Source organism: Battus philenor, unplaced genomic scaffold (assembly GCF_028537555.1).
Source record: "Battus philenor isolate CCGP_79_NKW_IND1 unplaced genomic scaffold, ilBatPhil1.0.hap1 SCAF_18, whole genome shotgun sequence".
Classification (NCBI taxonomy): domain Eukaryota; kingdom Metazoa; phylum Arthropoda; class Insecta; order Lepidoptera; family Papilionidae; genus Battus; species Battus philenor.
In genome coordinates, this window is record NW_027181680.1 from 9,317,906 (window position 1) to 9,323,923 (window position 6,018).

Below are 6,018 nucleotides of genomic sequence, written 5' to 3' on the forward strand. Positions count from 1 at the left end.
AAATATCGATGTAAAAATATTACATTACATTTAATATTTTTTTAAATGAATAATAACACAGGTGTAAATAAGTCTTATAAGTTAATTAAAGTGCATCCCTTATTTTGTATGATATTATGAAGCCAACTATCAATTGCTATTTTTTTTGGAACATTTGATATGTGAAAAAATATTTTTAACATCCCCCTTAAATGGACGTTGTTATGCAATCTAGATACAATACAAAGTTTTAAATATTTAAAAACATTATAATTTATACGTCGTAGTATACGCATGGACATGTTTATTTTGTATTTAATTGTTTTGATAAGTAACAAAAATTATTAAATTTACAGTATACACAGAAAAAAACATTGAATGGATTGTTTTCAAAATGAAAATGTGATGATTTAAAAGAAACTTAACATAGTTTGGTTCTTTAGTACAGTTAAGATTATATTATCATTAGTTTTAATATACTAACTAAATTATTTTAAATAAAAAATTGCCATTAAACTATATAATCCGATGAAATATTTTTTCAAAAATGATGAGAACTTAGTGACGGATCGTTGTTTAAATTATCCAAACGTGTATTATAAACTTGGCGTAGACGTTATTAAATTTATCATTATTATCATCATTTCAGTGGTAGGTCGTCCACAGCTGGACATAGGTCTTTTCTAGAGACTTGTAAAACGACCGTACGATCGATGGAAGCGACCAACGTTCAGCATCTTCCCATGAGCTGAAGAAGGTTTGTCCATCTTGGGACGTTTTACGCTACACTTTAGCGTGGTCTCAACTTCTGAAGCCGACTATATTTTTTGGGTGCCATGTGACCTGCACATTGCTCCTTCAGCTTACCATCGATTTCTGTCGTTCATCTATGGATCTATTCATATTTCATTCGATCTTTAATATTTTAATTTCTTTTCTTTGTAATTTTAATCTTTTTTTTTCTTGAACATTGTTTACATAACATCATTCAATTAAAGCCTGCAGGTAAATAAAACAGACCGACTTATCTGTTTCGTTATTACAGATTGAGACATGTTCATGAGACTTAAGGTGTAATATATATTAGCGTTTACCTTTCTCCAAACTATGGACGGCGCTGCGCCAAATTCTAGTCGTATCTTCGTCGACTGTTAACTTGGCATTATGCCAATAAGATAATCTAGGTTTATGAACATCGCCAGATGTGCGGGATACAGAACCGTTGGATTACAGTAAGAAATACATTATTTATAACGTAATAGGATTATAATTTTTTTTTGTAAATTTATTTTTTCATTGAGACATGTAATGTAATGTAAACCGTTACACGTTGAATAAAGAATTTTGTAAATTCTTTTTTTAAATATTTAATTTTCAGATTCTGCGGTTTTTAAGTGACAGGACGTAAAGAGCTTAAGTTAAATCTCATTTTTAAGCTCTGGAGCTCTGGAACAAACGTGGTCAGCAAACGCTCAGTATAACGTAGTATTATTAATCCGACAAAATACTATTTATGCAAATGGTTTTAAACTGATTTCCGTGTGTTCTTCTAATTGTGTTAATTAATATGAAATGTGTTAAGAAATTTAATGCATATTTGTCATTTTTTTAAACACTGAAGGTTATTTCCAAGCGACAATATTGTATACGAACTAGTATTAATGACATTCTAAACTAAAAAAAGGACTGCTTCCTGTTTAGGTATAACTTGTTTAGATATTTGAATGTCGACCGGCAAAATTTGGTATTTCATAAAAAAAAAAATTCTTATAAGACCCAGCGACTGTTACGTGCGTACGAATTGTGCATCGACAAGAGAATCGTTAGCACACTGGCGTTACGTGTCAGGGGTGACGACGACCGATATTATTCAACGCGGAATCATACCGAGTACGGAGTACTAACGGAGCACGCCGTGATACAATCTCGTAGTTAGCGTAATGGTCATTTTCACGGGAACGTATGCGCTCATTGCGCGCCTTATGCATATTTTATTGCGCGATAAAATAAATAAACTGATTAATAAGCCGGACATGTATCGCTACCGTCCACCTACTCAATATGGCCGGCGTGTTCTATTTTTGAAATGTGCAGTAACGGAACGCGCGCGTGATCGCGGTACGATTCGAATTTTGACGTTCGGAGAAATTCGGACCGCACTCCGACCAATCGCGAGACGACTGCTGGTATTTATAACGTTTCTCTTTTAAATATTCAAAAACGGATTTTGGCGCGATTTCTGTAGCAGAAATTCCGTACACACCGAGACGTCGTCCGACACAATTGGGAAATAAAAAAAAATTTAATACCGCCTTTTCTTAATTTCTTGGGGAATTTACTTTCATAGATTGAAAATCGAATGGTCTCTAAAAACTCAAAGCAAAATTTCTATCAGTTTGCCGCAGTTCTGTTCACAAAATAATTTTTTTTTTTAAATTGCAAAATCTTAACATAAATGTCTCTATAAACCTGGCTTAAATCCAAATGTTTCAAATTTAGTTTTGATAAAGATTTCTAAAAAATACGAAACAAATTTGGCAAATGTAGAATAACACTTCGTAAAAATTACAGCCAGTATAAAAAAATAAATACAATTGATTTTAAAAAGAAAATCAGCATAATAATAGTCTTGCATCTGCATATTTTATCAAACTAAATAAGGAGATATTAATTAAACAATAGTAACTGCTTTTTTAAACTTATTAAAAAATTAAATACACAAGAAATAACTTAGTTTCATAAAATATATAGTTTAAGCCTACTGATAATAGATGGCGCTACTGTACAGTTACAACGCGCTATGGTTGTGCTGACATAGAGGATATGAGTACATCGGGGTCGGGCATTTTTGTTAACTTTGCGCAGAGGCAATATCGTAACCAATGAGGTTAATCCGAGGTGCGATTATTGCTAGTTGAAAACTTTACCAATACCCCGCCTTGTGGTCGTGAAATACCGACCGCTATGGCAATTTTTGAACGGCCGTTTAGGCCATATATATTCATGTAAAATGATTCTTCGCAAAACTGTTATACAATTATTTATGAGAATAACGTATGCATTAAAAATTTTGGGAACATTTCTGTATACATCTCATGCTATGTAATATTTTGACGAATCTTTTATCGACCTTACGATACCGTTAAGCTTATGAATGACGTCCCTACACCGCTAAATAGTTAGAAATCTGTCACCTTATTATAATTATACATACCTTATACTTTAAAATACTTTTTCTATATTAAAGAAATTGATAAATAAAATTTAAAATATTAAATATTAGCCTAGTTAATAAAGGTTATAAATAGATTTTTCTTAGAATAATGTTGTATATAGCTAATGTTTTTAATTTTATGGTAAACAATTTAAGGAACATCGTACTACGTATATTTCTTCGTCAATGCCAAGGGGCCATACGTATTTTAAGAAAGGATATTTGTCGCGCAACAAATGGGGTCCGGAGTGATTCTAGGCACGAACAACCTTTTTACAATCCGAATGTAAAAACGAAAAGTCACTAACAGTAATTCTAAACATGTTTTTTTAATAAGTTGTTACATAATATACTATAAAATAACTAATCAAATTATATATAGTGTTTTATTGAAATAAAAATGTTCATTGCAAATAAGTGCCGAATTATTTGATTATTAGACGTCATTCTAATGTATGTATACTACTCTTTTTTATAAAATGGACTAGAATAATAGCCGACTTAACGCATATAAAAACACTTTTTATTTACACAACATATAAAAAAAGTAAAAAAATATAGATTTTTAATGAAAAAAAAAAATACTTGGCGATGTAACAGAATTAAATACATAGTTATAATAAGTAAATAATGTACAATTGACGGTCTTATTACTAAATACAATTTTTTTACAGACAACTGTAGTATAGTAGAAAAAGAAGGACAATTAGCGAGTAATCGTGGGGTGTACTAGATAGTTTAGAATATATATATTTACATATATACATTTATTTATAATCACGAATAAAAATATATTAAAACAATAAAAAAAGTTAAAGTATTGCATGAAATATATTGAATAATACAAAAATTCGCTACAGTTTTTTCTTTGCATTACATTTATTTCTTGGATCCGTTAGACGTATAGGGTTAGATGAAAAACGACGCGAGTGAAATTAAGTCTCACGGGTGAAAAATGGTTTCCTTCGTGGACAGTCGCTAAACGCCGGTCCCCTGGCTGTTATAGTATGTAAAGTGACGTGGGGTGACCTTTAACTCTGACCCCTTACGGAAAGTTCCGAGTTTTATTTACTGCTGTCTTTGGGGATGGTCGGAACAAACACTGATTCTCTTTATTTGTTGATTTAGCTTAGAGGCTTTGTAGGCTGGGATTTTAAAAGATCGAAAGCCTTATTATGTAATTTTTCTAATTTATTGTTCGGTAAACTACTATGTATCTAACTTAAATAAAGTTCAAGGATTAAGTACTTTGTGCTTTATATTTTAGAAATTATTTCTACGCGATTTTATATTTTTTAAACTTGTAAAGAAAATTAGTTTAATTTATAATTGCGAAATTAAACAGAATGTCTCCATTTTTATGTATTTATTTATTGATACTACAGTATTTTCAAATATCAGCTTATTTTTTCATCTAAAAGTTTTTCAATCGCCAGATTAAATTACTGTTTTGGTAAATCTACTAATTTCACTACTATCTACGAAGATCAACCAAACATTTATAAGTATATATTCAAGTGTAAGTTTTTTTTTAAACCTAAATCATAGTATCGTCGAAGACGTTTTAGTCGTATATTTATGTTGTTTGAGTGACCTTGAGCCTTTCTAATAGAACCAACCGTAAGAGACATTGTTTTGGATCAGTAAATTATTAGTGGCATCGCCTACTGGTCAAAGACTTTCGTCTTCAGTCACCGAAATATTTATACTGTATTAATCTAATTATTATAACGTTATTTATTATTTATGAAACGATAACTTATAGGGTGTACAATAGTAATAGATTAATTAACAGAAAATATGCTGTGTATTACACACCATCATGTATCATTTATAATAAAAATATATATTTAATGGATTCAGGCGTTACATTGCGGAAGTCCATCCTAAATAAGAAAGGACCAATATCTAGCCACCTCCGCACATGCAGTGGTTGTCGTGCATGAAAGTGCACCGCCCGCCAGCCCGCTCGTAAATGCGCATGCGACAGACAATGCCAACTACACAACCGCCACCGTAAATTCACTCAATATAATAAAAATATATTTGAAATTAGAATGTTGTAAAGAATTTACAAAATGAATATAACATGTGATTATGTGATTAATTTTTTATGTTGGAAATGTGGTGCTGTTGGGAATTTATTTATTTATTGATTTAATGTTTAGACAATTCACATACTGACTGTTAACAATTTTGGCCAGTTTAGATCCTTATCGATGCCTCTATAGTTTTAAGGTTCTGTGGCGGAGTCCATGGACCGTAGGATGTCCACTCACAAGATGGACAGATACAGAACCTTACGGTCGCTGGGAGACTCTGGATGAAGGCCGCTTCCAACTGGTCATATTGGAAATCTAGGGGGAGGCATATGTCCTGCAGCGAAAATCCTGCGGCTTAAATGATAATATCAATCAACTAAGACAAAAAGTAAAATGGAATAAATTCGCTAATAAAGGATTCCGCCGAAAAACTTTTTTCTTTTACAATACTTTCGTCTTCTCTTCAACAGATACAAGTATTTCATAAGAGGTATAAGACGCAATTGCACAAATCACTCGATATTTTTAGCAATAACTCCATAAATGTAACACAATTATAATTTTAAGAGGAATATCTTATTCAACGAAACAAAAGCTATAAATGTCAATTTTACATTTTTTTAAATTACGGTACCACAAATAAATCATTACAATTTCCCATCGAAAAAATAGAAAAAAAAAACTTTACGATCGCATAAAAATAGAAACGAATTCAATGTTTTGTAACCTAACACTATCGATTGCATCTGTAACAATTTGCGGATAATATATGACTTAATTCAA

At 31.3% G+C, this 6,018-nt stretch overlaps 1 non-coding gene across 1 annotated transcript; it reads left to right on the forward strand.

The window, feature by feature from the left end:
• The first annotated feature begins 2,832 nt into the window (after window positions 1-2,832).
• Window positions 2,833-2,971, forward strand: LOC137920723 (U4 spliceosomal RNA). Its single transcript, XR_011106979.1, has one exon. It is a non-coding gene; the product is annotated as a U4 spliceosomal RNA (small nuclear RNA).
• Window positions 2,972-6,018: the final 3,047 nt, after the last annotated feature.